Here is a 17,475-nt window from a genome sequence, read left to right on the forward strand (position 1 = left end):
GATGTGAATGTCTCTTCCTACAAAGGTTGTGCAGGAGAACCTCTGGTACTTATACTGCAAGTTTCCACCAACTCAAAAATTCCTAGTGCCTGACATGGAATTGTTTCTGTGCCAGTCCCAGGCCCTCCTGCCTTCATCAATGACATTATTGTGCTGTTATTGACCTACCAGATGAAAATACAAACCCTGAAAAATATTAACAATGGAAGAGGCATGACTGGAAGTATAAAATCTCCCTATAAGGACTTTGATTTTTATTTAGAGTGGATGTCTGTCCACCTCAAGAATCAATTGCAGCCCTTGTCAAGGTGAACCTTCAAAGTCAGTAAATTAACCTGAGCCCAACTCCCAGGTAGCTATGGCACAGAGAAGACAGGCTAAACTTAGGGCAATGTGTAAGTATTTATGCAGTACCAAACACTAACAAAGTCAAAGTGTAAAACAACAAATATCCCAAATCAGATTAGACAACCAGAGTACGATGTATTAAACACAATTACACCAAAATTACAAAAATACAATAAAGGTAACCATAGATATAAATGTTTTATGTTTTAAAAAGGAACAGCGCCATGAAGTGCCAATGACCATCAATTGTCAAGATAGACCGAGAACTAAGAGCTATTTGCAGTTGACCAGGAAGGAGAACTGTGTAGCTCCACCAACGAGGTTCATCCTAGTCAAAATCTTCAACTTCTCACCTAGTCTTTAAGTTCCAATCCACTATGGGAATACATTTCCAAAGCCTTCCCTTGATCTCCAGGGAGGCACTTACAGACTCACATGGTGCCAATCAGAGGCCAACAGCAGGGTCCAGTCCAAGTCCAGTTGCCACTGGTCAACTGATCAATTGCAAGAAAGGCTTCTTGAAGCTTGCTGTAAACCTGTAGTTCGAACAGAAGGTCAGCATGATCACCCTCGGAACCACATGTTTGTCCTGGATAAACAGAAGAGAGAATTAAGTCCTTCACGATAACTCTCAAGTCATAGACAGCAAGTGTAGTCCTCATCTGTTCTTTTTCAGGTCCAGATGTGTCCTGAAATGAGTTTCTGGAGATGCAACTCTTGATCGCACCCTAACCCAGAGGTCTTCAAACTTTTTTAGGCCCAGCCCCCCCGGCAATATTTTTTAGGAGCCCGGTCCCCTCATCACTAAAATTTCTGGAAGTTGGGATTTAGCATCTTTGACAACCTGCTTATCCCTGAGGTGTCAGCTGACAAATAATTTTCACAACAGCAAAACAACGATAGCAGGGTTTTTTGTGAGTTGAAAATCTGGCCCACAACCACTGAACTTATTCAACGCCCTCTGATGGGAATCTTTCTTTTGGGGAAAACCACCAGAAGGTCAGCGCATGCACCCCCACCTTTCAGGACCACATATAATACCATGCAGCCTGATCTAGCGAACAAGCAGAATGATGGCAGACCTGGCAACCACATCATTCTCAGGGCAAGGTCTTTTCTCTGAAAATACATCTCAATCAATTGAAATTCTCACTGCCATATATGTTTATTTTGTATTATCATGTGAAAGCAGTATAGATACCATGGCCCTGGTGCAGGCAACGAAAATGGCCTCCTTGGCTAGAGCTGGGATAGGAATACACATCAAGTATTGGGGTTTAATGGGCTGAACTATATTAAGGCTGTGCAGGAGGCTTCTTGACAGCACTATCACAAATGAACAGGAATGGGTGCAAAACTGCAACAAATAGCCTGAAAATGCCGTATTATGGAAAACACTATGGCAAATGGTCAAATGTAACTTTGCCCCAAGCTCTGAAAATGCCTGCATCACAGCAGATTTGCAGAGGCCAAACTGCTGTTAGCTAAAATGCCAGGACTCACAGAGATAACTCTCAACTGAGACCACTGGACAACAAAGTGCAAGGCTGCTAGGTCATCAGTATTTGCACGGCGCAGTTATGCCTTGTGTAAGACCTCAAAGCGCTCTATTTCTTTCAGTTTATTTTTATCTAATGTTTTTTTTTTGTCTGGCTCTCAGGGTATTCCTCGGCCTTTTAGAAAGATTCCCAGCAAAGAAAGCATCACCTGGACCTTGAGTAGGTTGACAGAAGTGACTCCAGAATTGTACCTTTTGGTGCGACCCATATTTAGTAGAATTCGAGTGACTCGGTGTCTGCAATCTGAAAGCCGGCACGTGGTAAAGTTTCTGGATATTACTTTCCGAGTCACTAATATTCCTTTCCCTTTTGGTGGTGTTTAAACCCACCCAAGTTTAGTGAACCTTTCCCTGTTTCAAGTATGTGTACAGTCGTACGGTTGCATGCTCTACGTGTGTGTGTATTTATGTGTGAAAGAATATCAGCTTGTCTGATAGTGTGAACACCTGTTGTACAAGTACTGTGCTGTGAGGCAAAACTCAATTTATGTTTGGCAGTGGTAAAAAAACAGAATATGGGGGAATCATTATACTGCAGGAAAATGTTTAAACTTGACCTACGAGTAGCTGCAAATGTCTAGACAGCTGTGCAATGAACCAATGTAAAAGGCAGCATCTAGGACGCCAAAAGGCACCAGCAAGAAAAGGTAAGGCCAGGGAAGAAGCACCGCTCTCTCTGCAAAGCAGCATGTTTTTATGTTTCATTTTGTATGACAGTGAAATTCGCTGCCATTTCCTGCCTTTATGCTGCTGTGTCTCGAATTAAAGGAATGTCAAAGTTTGAAGCCTTCACATAGCTATTATTTGCTCTGACTGCTGCCTCCAATAGAGAGTTCTGTTTGCGATGGCCATGATTCACGAGAATAAACGGCAGTAAAAGTGCTTCACACGTCGGAATGAATGTGGGTAAATCTTTCTGTGAAGCTCGCGCCTCCCCTGAGATGTTTCCACGCCCCCCCTGGGGGCGCGCCCCACAGTTTGAAGACTTCTGCCCTAAACTATGGGTTAAAAGTTACTAGGGCCAACTGTATCTTGTTTGGACATTTTAAAGCTGGCTAAAGTCTCTTGCCACAGCCACCTTGGGATCTGAGAGATGGGTGTGTGTGTAGGGAGTGTGCTATGGTAATCTTTTCATTTAACACTAATATCCAGTTTGCGACAGACACTGTACCCACAAGAAACTCAGAGACAGAAGTCTGGCAGGACCAAAGTAGGGCCCTCCAGCAACCAGACAGTGTATACACAAGAATTGTCTTGGTATCCTGTTCTTTCCTTTTCAAGTGCCCCCTACTGTTATATGTTAACCTTGAAGACACGTTAAGCAGGATTTAACACTCAAGCAGGATATGACACTATGATGTTATTACAAAGCTCAAAGGCTTCACCCTTCTGCTGAGCTCAAAGAAGTTATCCCTGCCGATTTAGGCTGAACTGTCAATCACAGTGACCAATTGTGTAGCTCTTGGCAGACATTTCAAATAATTTTCGCACTTTTTCAAATTCTAATCCCTGGCTGGGAGAAGTTGGAGAGCACATGTAAATTAGGCTCCAGGAACTTTAGGCAGGGATCAGTTAACTTTCTAAAAGTTACTTTTTCATAAAATGTATTCAAAATGTGACTTCCCCATTGAATAGTACACATATTTGTGCAAATATTTTTCTAGCGTGTCCCATTCCAGAGATACAGTACAAAGAATGTAATCTGTTCTCTGTTTTTCCATTTTGGACATCTAGGCCTGCCACAGCGAAAAATAGCTTTTGGGTTCTAGTCACTGAAAAGACATGTTAACATTACATTTCTCAATGTCCTACTTTAAATATCATGCATCCTGCATTGTGGGCTACACGGCCTTCATAGGGATGACTTACTAATGTTTAAAAAGGAGGTTTTGACCTATAAAAAGGTATTTATATTGACAGGTCGAAATTCAGTTTTTTCACTGCTGCAGACAGGCTACACAGTGTGGGCCTGAAGCCATTTTTCCAATGCCACAGTAGTGGATGGCACAGTAGGTGCTGTTATCCATTTGTCCAAAGGTGGCATTTAACTTCTAGGCCCTGGGTACATTTTGTATCATACTAGATGCAAGTTAGAAATGCCAATTAGGAAAATGCCAATTTAACCATGTTTAAAGGGGGTGCTCAGGTGCTTTAATAAGTCTTAGAAGTGACTATAAAGAAAAAGAGATCATCAAATACTTCATTTTCTTGGAATTACAGCAAAGTCTAAATGGCGATTGCAGTCCTAAAGTCAGAAGATTGAGGAAATTAAAATATCATAAGGCCTATGTGTCCCCGTGTGTTCCCCGTCACTCATGTGCACATACATGTAACCTATGTATTTCCCCTCCATGGCCTGTCTATCATGATGCTTATGCTGTAACGTGGCCTGCCATCATCCAGTCTCCCATGAGAGAAACGACAAATCTGCACTGAGGCCTACACGTTTTGCATCATGTTTTCCCGCATTTTCATGAAAGGCCATTATTGTGGCTCAGCCAGAACCAAAAAGAGGTTTCAGGCCTCAGAACGCTCTGAAAGCTGCAGCTGCGTATCCTTGGCCTTGCACACTTGGGCCTCAGCCAAAGGGGCCCTGACCGAGGTGCCGAGACAGTATTGAGCACGGTTATCTGCTTACTCCTACCGAAACCACATTCCTGCCTGGAGAAGGAGGAATAAACCCGACCCGTCTGCAAAGGAGAAAGCCTAGCCTTTCTGTCTCTTTTTGTGCGATTGCAAAGCTCACGTCAGTGAAAAGCCCATAACCCCCATGTAAGACTTTAGCAGTAAATAAAGAAATAGATGCCACATTGGCTCTTGGTGATGGGCAACCTATGTCACAAATCAGTCCCTGCTCCAGACTTTAGATATCAGATAATACAAGATGTGCTGGTCGCCCTGACACTGAAGGCCTCACTTCCAGACTCCAGACTCCCCGGTTGCATAGCAACCCTTTCACACGTCAGTTACACGTCATGCTCGAGTTGAGCACAAGTAAGGCAAAGTTCCAGTAAAGTTCCAGCTGATCACGCAACCCCCTCCAGGCATCCACCCACCTATGACACTTACCTATTATCATCAAGTGGACGCCCACCTTCACGCCTACTTACACACCCACATGCTCTTATCTAATTCTCTCTTGCTGCGCCTGAAGGACTCCTGCTTACGTATATTATTACAATGTATATATACTGTACTCTGTGAATAAAGTTGGAGAATATTCTGAGAGGACCCTTCCTGATCCCTTGTGGTGATGGAACTATTCTCCCTATAACTCGAGTTATTGGAATAAAGCCCTTTTGAACCTGATACCACAGACTCAGCCTCTTGCTTTTTGCATGATCATATTGATATTATAGAAATTCTGAGCGCGTAATATTTTATTTACGACATTAATGGCGCCCGAATAGGGACAAATCTCTTTCCCCATGCACCGGAGATGAAGGTCCAGTTTTGCCCCCTTCCACAGCCGTGACGGACTTCGAGTGTACACGCCGCGGGTTTTCCCGCCAACTCCCTCAGGCCAACGAAGGAGACGGACTGCGACCAGGCATCCATACGAGGCGGTGAGGATTGCGGATCGTCCCGACCCAGAGCCCACCCTGCGAGAGAGCTGTGTCCGAGGTTTCTAGAGATCCACCTAAGATACGCCATTCCCTGCGCAGCGTCAAGTGTCCGAGGCCTTCAAGTTCAAGTTCAAGTTCTGCTTCCCGGTGAGTTTCTCATGGGGGTTGCAATAATGACGGGTTCATTTAATGAACACGGTAAAGACGTGTCTCGCTTGTGAGACCGGTATGTTCAAGAGCATGCATTCAAGAATAAATGTATTCAAGAATGAAAGTCCAAGTTTTCAGGTGCACCGATACAACTGTATGAATGTTATTGTCTTAGTAAGGTTCAGTTAGGTTTGAATGTGTCAGGCTTTTATGTAAGTTTGTTTCATTGTGATTTTTGTTTTTTGGGTCATTGTGATTTTTGTTCTCGGTTACATTCCAACATGCCGTTATTTTCAAAACTGCGTAAGATATGTACCAGAAAAGGTGTACTAGAGGAACCAGTTAACATTCCGCCTAGAGACACACCTGGACATTTTATGTACTGTAAGCATGGTTTAGATGCCGTGTTGTTTTTAGAACTATGGGTGGAGTACACGAAGGATTTAGAGACAAAGTATAAATGGCCCATTACGGGAACGTGGGATGCGGAATGCATTATGAAGGTAGAGGAAGAGATATGGAAGAGAAAATCCAGACCTGCTCAGAAGGATGCCATTGAGTTATGGCGCAAGGAGTCACATAGAAGAACAGAGAAAGAGTTCCACAAAGCAGAGAGAAGTAGACAGGAGTCCAAAAAAGCCAAAGAAGAGAAATTACAGGAGGAAGGGGAACGGGTAAAAAGAGAGCAGACTGAAAGAAAAAGAAATACTGTTGTTGCTGGTATTTACCCCGTCCTTTCAGAGGAACTAGCAAAAGTGGCCCCAGTAGAAAGACCAGTTAGAGTGCCACCGCAAGTACCCCGAAAAATAAAACAAACAGCATCCGAAACGTTAATTAACACCTACCTAGAGGAATCCCCACCAGCATACGTGGACGGATTTTTCCCTGCACCCCCAACGCAAGAACAGCTCCAGGAGCCGAGGACGGCGGGGAGGGAGGATCCGGGGCAACCTCAGGAGGGGGGCCGACAGTAAAAGTAGACATCTCCGAATGTATATATGACCCAGATCCAGGAAAGGGCAGAATGCTCGTGTTTTCACTACGGCTTAGATGAGCAGTCGCAGATTTGGAAAAATTACCAGATATGGATCAACATCTAAAGAAAATGTACACATTCATAAGAACAGGGGAAGGTTCTGAGTGCATAGCAGAAGCTGTACAAAATAGAAAGGTAATTATTAAGAACTATATCCTTCGCTTCCTAATTAATTGTCTGATCAGGGAAAAAGACGAAGGCGACGGGGACGTAGACCGTTGTTATATTGGTTGGAGTGATCGCATAGATGCCGGTCAGCATGATAAATCAGGCCAGACAGACAACATGTTGACCAAAATCCGAAAGGCAATAATAGCGTCACACGAAGGAGGCCCGAACGAAAAGGCTGAGTTATCATCTGATGACGAAGCAGGGGACAAAGACAGAATACATTATGTGGGCCATGCCCGGCGATTCGAAAGTCCCAAGGGCCTCAATCACCATAAACAGGGAACTGCCATAAAAGAAAGATATTCCCTTGAAAGTTTGTTCCAAATCACCGAAAAAGCGGTGAATAAATAGTTAGGTAACGATCAGCCCCTCACCCCGACCGAAAATGAATTAGCACGGTCAGCCACCCTGTGGATATCCCAATATGATATATATAATAATGATATCGTAGCACAAACGTTCTTGAGCCTCCCACCAAACGAACAGCGCATAGCTGGTGTTTACATGGTCCAACATTTGATCACGTTATATGAGAGTCAATATTCTGGTCCTGGTCTATTGTATAAGTTGCTGGACGACATAATACTAGACAGGTGGATGAACATGGGTACTGAACTGATTAATGTCATCCTGGATCAGCGACACAAGTATATAGTATACGTGACCCGGTCCCTGCTTCCTGCTCCACCACAGGTTAAGGGACAGTCATACGACAAGCTGAACCCCCTACGAGAGGTTCATCCTGTAAAGGATGCAAACAATGAACTGCAACGGGTGTATGTCTACACCACCTTGTCAAAATTAGAGATACTAGAAATGAAAAATTTTTTACCATCTCATGATAAAGACCCGGGGGTTTTCACCGAGAACTAAAAGACATTCTTTGCTTAGGAGAATATACATATGCTGACATTCTAAAGTTATTAAAAGTACTATTGCCTGCTGGTATTTACGAGAAGCTGAAAGGACAGGACTGGGAGGTGGGAGAGAAAAGGCTCAGCTGGGATCTGTTGGAAAGAGAGGAAGAGGGAAGAGGCCCGGGGGTTGGTCTGGGTCCCCGAGCTAAAGACCTACCTGAACGCCTTGTACAAGTTTTGCCCAGATTATTAATTGCCAAGAAAGAAGACTGGGATGCTATTTCGGCCTGTAAACAGAAACCAGACGAGGACACTAGCGATTTTTACTCTAGGTTTGAGAAATGTTTCACTATCAATAGTGGTCTTAAGCCCGGTAGCGATTCATATCCCCATCTTTTCGTGAGCAAACTAGTAGAAAATTCCCTACCAGAGGTGAAGTATAGGGTACTGAAGGTTGAGAGTACTTGGCAAGCAAACAGCCCTTCCCAAATGTTACAGATGTTACAATACCACCAGAACAGAATTAGAGAAGAACACGACCAGGAAAAGAGACGCATGAAAGACACAAAGATGAAGATGTTGGTGGCCCAATCGACACCGGCAAACACAAACACGAACAAGAATAGCATGAAACAAAGTAATGGGACCTGTAATTATTGCAAGAAGCCAGGCCACTTCGTAAATGAATGTGCAGTCCTGAAACACAATATAGCTATAGGTAAAACAAAGCCACGTCCTTATCCTCCCAAAGAAAATAACACACATCAGACATCAGATACGTTTCCACCGCCGCCGCAGCCTGTCCATGCACCTGCACCAGCCCACGCCACAACACAAATGTATGAGCACGCTCAGACTAACTATCCAGAATACCAAGTATATTCATGAAGCAGCCCAGAGAGGGAATTTGACTTGCCCCTTATTCCAGTTCCTGTGGACCAAGCGGGTCCCTATGTGCATGCACGTTTACTGGGACAAAATAAAAAGTTTTTGATTGACACTGGGGCGAGTAGAACTACCATCAGTCATTCCGAGGTTCCAGGGGCACCCCTCTCGGGCTCAAAGAGTATATCCCTGGGCTTTTCAGGAAAGCCTATTATCAATGAGGTTTCAGAACCAGTCTCTTTAGGAGTTGGTCCATTAATACATACAACAGACTTACTACTTACTAAATCATGTCCAGAAAACTTACTTGGCATAAAAACGTTAAAGGAACTGGGGGCAATTATCTGTTGCTCGCCAGAAGGAGTGCGACTGTATTTACGTGATTTCAAGGGCCATTTTGTAATGAAAGATATTGACATCAGGCTTCAAAATGTATTACAGCACCTATGGGCACAAGGCCCGACTGACGTAGGTTTCATGAACATTACACCATACCAGGTCACCCTCAAGGAAGGAGTGGTGCTGCCACGGATTAGACAATACAAAATTCCACCTGAGGCTGAAGTAGGGTTGCTGAAAATAATCGATGAACTCATCGCACAAGGGGTAGTGATAGAGACAGATTCAAACATATGCAATTCACCTCTTCTTCATATTCTTAAAAGAACTGATTCCAATACATCACCTGTGTATAGATTAGTTGTGGACCTGCGAGAATTAAACAAATGTGTGGTGCCACAGTACCCTGTGGTCCCGGACATTTCTTCATTATTGACTGCCATTGATGCGAAGGCTACGTTCTTTACAGTTATCGATCTGAAGAACGCCTTTTTCAGTATCCCAATACATCCGGACAGCCAATATCTTTTTGGTTTCAGTTTAAAAGGCCGAAGCTTCAGATTCACAAGAGCACCACAGGGCTTCACGGAAAGTCCTAGCATCTACAGTCAGGCACTCAAAAGACAACTGGACAGTATCCATATGCCTACCACTACAGCACTGATACAGTATGTAGATGACATTCTCATCACTGCGCGATCAGAAACTGACTGTGAAACTGCATCACTCACTGTTTTACACTTCCTAGCTGACAAGGGGCACAAAGTGTCCCCTTCGAAGTTGCAATTCTGTGCACAGCAAAGTGGCGTACCTTGGGCACTTGCTATCCAAGGAGGGTAGGCGACTGACACCAGAACGTATTCAATTGATTTCTGGCCTTTCACGGCCCAAGACACAAAAGGAGGTACGTGCATTCATTGGCCTCACTTCATATTGCAGGCAGTGGATTCCCCAGTATGCTTACCTAGCCAAGCCCCTAATACAGCTGACGACACAGGAGGTAGCTTCTACTAATGTCCTCCCTTGGACACAAGAACACACTGTGGCATTTGAAGAATTAAAAAGAGCTTTATGTCAAGCACCAGTTTTAGCGATCCCTGATTACAACAAATCTTTTATGCTTTTTGTGACAGAGCGGGATGGAACAGCACTATCTGTCCTAACACAAGAACATGCAGGAAAACACAAGCCCTGTGCTTATTTTTCTAGTACATTGGACCCAGTAGCCCAGGCTTTGCCTGCGTGCCTAAAATCTGTTGCAGCAACAGCCTTAGCCATAAGACAAAGTGACTCGATAGTGCTGGGCCACCCCCTGACAGTACAAGTACCGCACGCAGTAGAGGTTCTCTTGAACCGAACACAAACCCAACACCTGACTGTAGCGAGACTGACAGGTTATGAGCTGACGTTATTTCAACCACACATTGAAATCAGACGATGCAACATACTGAATCCTGCTACTCTTTTGCCCTCCAGTATAGAGAACATTTCCCCACATGACTGTGTTGAAGTGATACATACCGTGACTAAACCAAGACAAGACTTGACAGATGTTGCACTCCCAGACCCTGACCTAACACTCTATGTTGACGGTTCATGTATGAGGATGGGGGCGGGAGAATTAGTGGCAGCATATGCAGTGACCACTGCTACTGAAATCATAGAGACTAAAAGAATAGACATACTGTCAGCACAAGCAGCAGAGCTCATCGCTCTGACACAAGCGTGCATAAGAGCTAAGCACCTGAGAGTAAACATTTACACCGACTCACAATACGCATATGGGGTAGTCCATGACTTCGGAGTACTATGGAGGGAAAGAGGTTTCTTGACCTCTCACGGGGCCAAGATACAGCATGGCCCCCTTATTCAAGCCCTTCTGGAAGCTATACATTTACCAACAGCCATAGCTATCCTGAAATGCAAAGCACATACTAAAGCCACAGATACCATTTCTCAAGGCAATGATCTGGCAGACCGAACAGCTAAACAGACAGCTCAGACCCCACTAGACATGACCCAATCACAGATACCATCAATGACCAAAGCCATGACAGTCAGGGATCCTTCCAAGGATGTACAAGACATACAGACACATGCTACTCTAGACGAATTAAAGAAATGGTCGGAACAAGGAGGGGTACTGACTGATCAGGGTTGGATGACTAAGGGCAAAGAAACATGGTTTCTTCCTGATTCGATGGTACAAGTGATCATAAATACCGCACATAGTCCTGCACACTTAGGAGAGAAAGCACTGCTAGACACCTTACAGAATATATGGTTCAACAAGCACCTGCGTGCAGCAGCGAAACAAAAGGTCAGAACATGTATGATCTGTTGCCAATTCAATCCAGGTAAAGGCATTCCAATGGAACAAGGTGGATTCTATCCACCTGACCATCCTTTTGAAGTCCTCCAAATGGATTATATCCAAATGGACAGATGTAGATGTTACAAATATGTCCTGGTAGTAGTATGTTCACTATCAAGATGGACAGAGGCCTATCCAGTTCCTGATTATACTGCTGTAACTACCGCCAGACAATTGGTGCAAGAGTTTTTCCCACGTTATGGATTACCGCGTGTCGTATATTCCGACAACGGTCAGCCTTTCTTCTCTGAACTCATGAAACAGGTGTCCCTTCTGTTAGGGTATACCTGGAAGTTCCATTGTGTACGACATCCTGAGGCAGCAGGCCTTGTAGAAAGACACAACCAGACCTTAAAGATAAAACTAGCAAAGATTTGCGCAGACAAAGGTGTAGATTGGATGGTAGCCCTGCCGGTTGCCCTCTTTTACATGCGAATGGTAGCCCTTTCTAGAACAGGCTTATCTCCCTATGAAGTGGTCTTTGGTAGACCACCGAATATGTGGGGCACTCCAATGCCTAAAAAGATCACTGATGTTGATAGTAACATGCTGACAGATTACCTGGCTTCCTTGATGTCTGCACTACTCTCTTGTCGTTCGCAGGTTGCTGCCGCCTTCCCTGACAACACCCAGGTCAAGGAACATTCCCTCGCTCCTGGGGATTACGTATTAATACGGAACTTTGATAGAACGAGCCCTCTTGAGCCGAGGTGGAAGACGCCCAAGTTGGTATTATTAACTACGAGGACCGCTGTTAAAGTCGAAGGACGGAAAGGATGGGTTCATCTTCATCATTGTAAACGCTACTTTGGAAATAACGATTCGTTTAAAAAGGACATAAACTTTTCAGACTTTGAGCCCCCTTTTCTAGAGAAGACTCCCCAGCAGGAGTACAAAGCTAAACTTAGATCTAAAAAGTCCGAACCCGTTTGATCAATTAAGTCCACTAGGTGGTGAAGCGGTTGAACATGTATTCTGGCTTGCATAAGATCTTGGACACTACTGATGAGAAAAAGAGCAAGATGAAAAGCAAATACTGTAAAATATTACGTGGTAGATGTATAGTGATAATGATTTTTCTATTTCTTCTTTGCATCACGATGATATGTATCAGCTCAATACTACATGCTATTTTTCCCCCTATTGCCTCACTCTTACACTCTTCCACTAATGATACTATAATGCACACATTTAGTGATCTGCCATCCCATGAGCTATCATATCGACTTGCCTTACGCAACAATACCTTTATTCAGATGCTGCACCATTCACATCAGACTAGCAATGCTACAGACTGCTGGGTCTGTGGCCAACTTCCCCCGTATCAGAAGGTGAAGGGAGTGTTGCCTCTTTTCCCTTTTCCATTCTCCCATAATGGTTCTTGCGGAGCATGGTTTGCCTTAATGACATCCATCAACGGTGATGCCAAAGAATGTCAAGACAAGGAGTGTAGGGGCGACTGGATATGGGGTAACCTGAATAAAGTCATGAATAAAGCATGTTACCCAGATGAAGAAGGTCTTCCCCAAGGGAAAGGTACAGATCTAGAAAATGAAGAGTATCTGCAAGGAAATGCGACCCTCGACTTTATAGTGTTGAATGTCAAGCCCATACACAATTTAGGTCCATCCTCTATTACAGTCCTACCAGTAAAAGGGAACTTATGTGTCAGAAAAGAAGGCTCAGTACATTTGGGGCACAGCGAGTGTGTAACACTATAATAGTGTTTAAAGACAAAGGAAAGTCTTACTTCAGAGCATCACGACACACCTACTTTATTTGTGGCCAGACAGCCTATGTGCAACTGCCCTTAGACTGGGGTGGGACGTGCTATATAACATTTCTTTTACTACCCGTTTTCTTGGCCCCATCGAACTATCATCAAAATCTCCAACTGGCACTTATCAGACACAGACGAGGGCTCGATGCCTCTGGCATTGACCAGACTGAAACAGCTTGGGAGCAATATACAGATTTCAACAAAGGATTCTTTTTCTTCATAGGTCCCGTCCAGAATAGTAAACTTATCCGCAGGCTAACAAGGATTCTAGAAACAGTTGCTAATGAGACTGCATCAGCCCTGGGGAATTTGACCCAGGAACAGTCTGCTATGAGAATGGTCGTTCTTCAGAATCGTCTTGTTCTTGACGTCATCCTAGCGGATAGGGGCGGGGCCTGTAGGATCATCGGTTCCAGCTGTTGCGTTTTCATTCCTAATAACGCACCGTCTGTATACAAAGCAATAACAATGCTCCACAAGATTGCCCAAAGCATACACCAAGACCCAGGCACGTGGACTTGGTCCAGTTGGCTCTGGGAAGTAATATCGGCATGGGGATGGAAAGTGTTGACCGTCTGTGGATTAATACTACTGATCATATTCAGTTGTTGCCTATGTCTGCAGTGTGGCCCGGCCATTTGCGGCCTGTGTGCTACTGCATGTGTTCCACATCCCCATTTACAGAGCATTGAAAATGGAAAAATAATGCTGCAAGAACAGATCGACTGTCTCATGAGAATAGATGTGACATGAGGGTCCACTAGGGGACAAGGAGGGAATGAGGAAATTAAAATATCATAAGGCCTATGTGTCCCCGTGTGTTCCCCGTCACTCATGTGCACATACATGTAACCTATGTATTTCCCCTCCATGGCCTGTCTATCAGGATGCTTATGCTATAACGTGGCCTGCCATCATCCAGTCTCCCATGAGAGAAACGACAAATCTGCACTGAGGCCTACACGTTTTGCATCATGTTTTCCCGCATTTTCATGAAAGCCCATTATTGTGGCTCAGCCAGAACCAAAAAGAGGTTTCAGGCCTCAGAACGCTCTGAAAGCTCCAGCTGCGTATCCTTGGCCTTGCACACTTGGGCCTCAGCCAAAGGGGCCCTGACCGAGGTGCCGAGACAGTATTGAGCACGGTTATCTGCTTACTCCTACCAAAACCACATTCCTGCCTGGAGAAGGAGGAATAAACACGACCCGTCTGCAAAGGAGAAAGCCTAGCCTTTCTGTCTCTTTTTGTGCGATTGCAAAGCTCACTTCAGTGAAAAGCCCATAGCCCCCATGTAAGACTTTAGCAGTAAATAAAGAAATAGATGCCACATTGGCTCTTGGTGATGGGCAACCTATGTCACAAATCAGTCCCTGCTCCAGACTTTAGATATCAGATAATACAAGATGTGCTGGTCGCCCTGACACTGAAGGCCTCACTTCCAGACTCCAGACTCCCCGGTTGCATAGCAACCCTTTCACACGTCAGTTACACATCATGCTCGAGTTGAGCACAAGTAAGGCAAAGTTCCAGTAAAGCTGATCACGCAACCCCCTCCAGGCATCCACCCACCTATGACACTTACCTATTATCATCAAGTGGACGCCCACCTTCACGCCTACTTACACACCCACATGCTCTTATCTAATTCTCTCTTGCTGCGCCTGAAGCACTCCTGCTTACGTATATTATTACAATGTATATATACTGTACTCTGTGAATAAAGTTGGAGAATATTCTGAGAAGACCCTTCCTGATCCCTTGTGGTGATGGAACTATTCTCCCTATAACTCGAGTTATTGGAATAAAGCCCCTTTGAACCTGATACCACAGACTCAGCCTCTTGCTTTATGCATGATCATATTGATATTATAGAAATTCTGAGCGCGTAATATTTTATTTACGACAAGATGGCTTCTACTGAGAGGAAAAGCAATGATGAGCCTGGACAAAACAATCAAGAGTAAAGACATTTCACTTCACTGACAACAAGGCTACAACTGCTCAAAGAACAAATCAATCAATTATTGACCAGCTTGAGCTGGAACTTTCACCAGAATCCTTTATAGTCATTGTAAAGCTCATGTATTTTTGCCATGTAATGAGAAGAAAAGACTCAATGAAATGATGTTGGAAATGGGAGAAGGAAAATGGAAAAAGGAAGAACAAGATCACGGTGGTTAGACACACTAAGAATGATACAAACCAGAATCTCTGAGACCTAAAGAATTCTGTTACCGACCAAAACAATTGTAAGAATTTTATCCATCAAATCACCAAGAGTCGGAAACAACTAAAAGGATAAAACAATAACATATCGAAGATGCAGAGTTTGTACTCAGCAAGGTAAGAGGCAAGAAAGTTACAGTCCCCAGTGCCCATCACGGTCCGGCCTGTGCTTTCCAACTTGCTTCACTTTAAACCCCACAAAATTGAAGTTCAGGGAAACTGAAGTTGAGCAGTCATATCGAGAGTTAGTATGTAACCTTAAATGGCTATGTATGGATACATACTTTTCATGCATGCCTTTCAAATTGTTCCATTTAATTTAGAAAATCTTTCTATTACTTTTCACCCAAAGGAGTACCATTATCCAAAAGTGTCTTTCTTCCTAAGTTAGTAGAATGAGTCACTTCGTCTTCATTGACTCCAATAATTATTAACACTTTGATCATGCTTGTGGTCTGCTTGCCACGTCATACTGCATCACAACATGATGAATATTAATTCCTAAGCTTTACCAGTGCATTACAAACATCACAGTGTAGTGATTTAGAGGTTTCCATACTAATATAAAAGTGCAGCATTGCAAACCATTTTCCATTCATTTGATTTTACAGTATGAATTGATGCATGGTCAGTATACAATGAAAAAGACATACTCAAATATCCTCCAACTTATTTCACACTGGAGTAGTTGGATTTAGTGTAGTAAGTGGGCAAAAGACAAGAGAAAGATAGGTCCTCCTGAGCCTAAGCAGGCTAGCAAGAGGAGGCATTAGTAAAGGCTCACCCAACACATGATGAGAAAGTCAAAGCGTAGTAGAAAGTAGATAATTAAGGTAGGAGTGACTCACTGATCAGTGCACCTGTCACTAGTAGTATAGCTCATACTACAGGAATCTGCAGAATCCACAAAATTGTAGGAGCACATGGTGGTAGGAATTTCCTAGATTGCTGCAGATACTGGAATGTATTCTCACGAAATGTGAGGAAAATCTGTGACTATACTCAATGTTTACCATTTGTAGAACATTCTGGGTAAGAAAGCCTAATGTGATCCATGCAGCTCACACCATTTTAGACCCTCCTGGTTGTTTAGATTCCAGAAATGTCTGGGTTTGTTAGGTGTTCCTGGGTGGTGGCCCAACCCTGATTTCAACATATCAGCTACCTACTTTACCAAAATGGGTCAGTTTGCAAGGCGAAATCTAGATGTCTCCATGTTGCATTTTGGTAACTTTCCTGACAATTAAAATTGGCCCAGCCGCACAAGTGGAGTACTTTTTTTATTGAATAGAGATTAGAATGCTTGGAATTTTGTGGATCCGGCATATGCTGGGACTTTCCAAAACTGGAATGTTATTAAAATCTATGAGTGTTGCTGAAGTTCTGAGTTGTGCCTGGTAATCTTGATAAGGATAAGAAAATGTAGTGCAGCCATTCAAGTCACATTACCCTTGACTCCACTGGTTGCCTAGTTTCCATAAACGTCTGGGTTTGGTAGGTTCTCCTTTGTGGCAGCCAAACCCTGGCCCTGATTTCACAGCTATCGCTTTCACTGGAATAAGTCAATCTACAAAGCAACATTTTTATCTCTTCTTCTTGCAATTTATGGCCCTCCCTGTTGTGGTTAGTAGACTCGGCCACACAAGCAGGGTATACTTTTTAACAGGAGCATTGTAGGAATGCAAAATAGTACATTTGTTATTATTAATTGAATTTCTCACCATTTTTGGCTTCCAAATGCCAGTGTGCGCAAAAGAACACAGTTTGCAAAATGCCTTCTGAATCCCTTTGATTGTATAAGTAAAGTTCAAATTCAGAGATGTACTACTAAGCACTGTTCCTAAACTGAATATCTTTGGCGCATTTAAAAAATGCAAATGTGTTCTATTCATTTGATTTTACCGTATGTATTGGTGCATGGTCAGAATACAATGAAAAATCATTATAAGCGGTAGCGCAGTCATTGGCTCTGGGAATCTCATGCTTTTGCCTTTTTAACATCCAGCAAACGCAGCATATCCCTGTGACCTAGAAGGGTCTGACAGATGTAGTGCTATGTTATATATATGCCAGGGTTAAAAAAATAACAGACAAAAGTATTGTCACCTATATCACAGTTAGTTTATTTGGGAAAACCTTGATCCATCTACTCCAATAAGTCCTTGCTGAATTCAAAAGTTTTTAC

Source organism: Triturus cristatus, chromosome 3_1 (assembly GCF_964204655.1).
Source record: "Triturus cristatus chromosome 3_1, aTriCri1.1, whole genome shotgun sequence".
Lineage (NCBI taxonomy): Eukaryota > Metazoa > Chordata > Amphibia > Caudata > Salamandridae > Triturus > Triturus cristatus.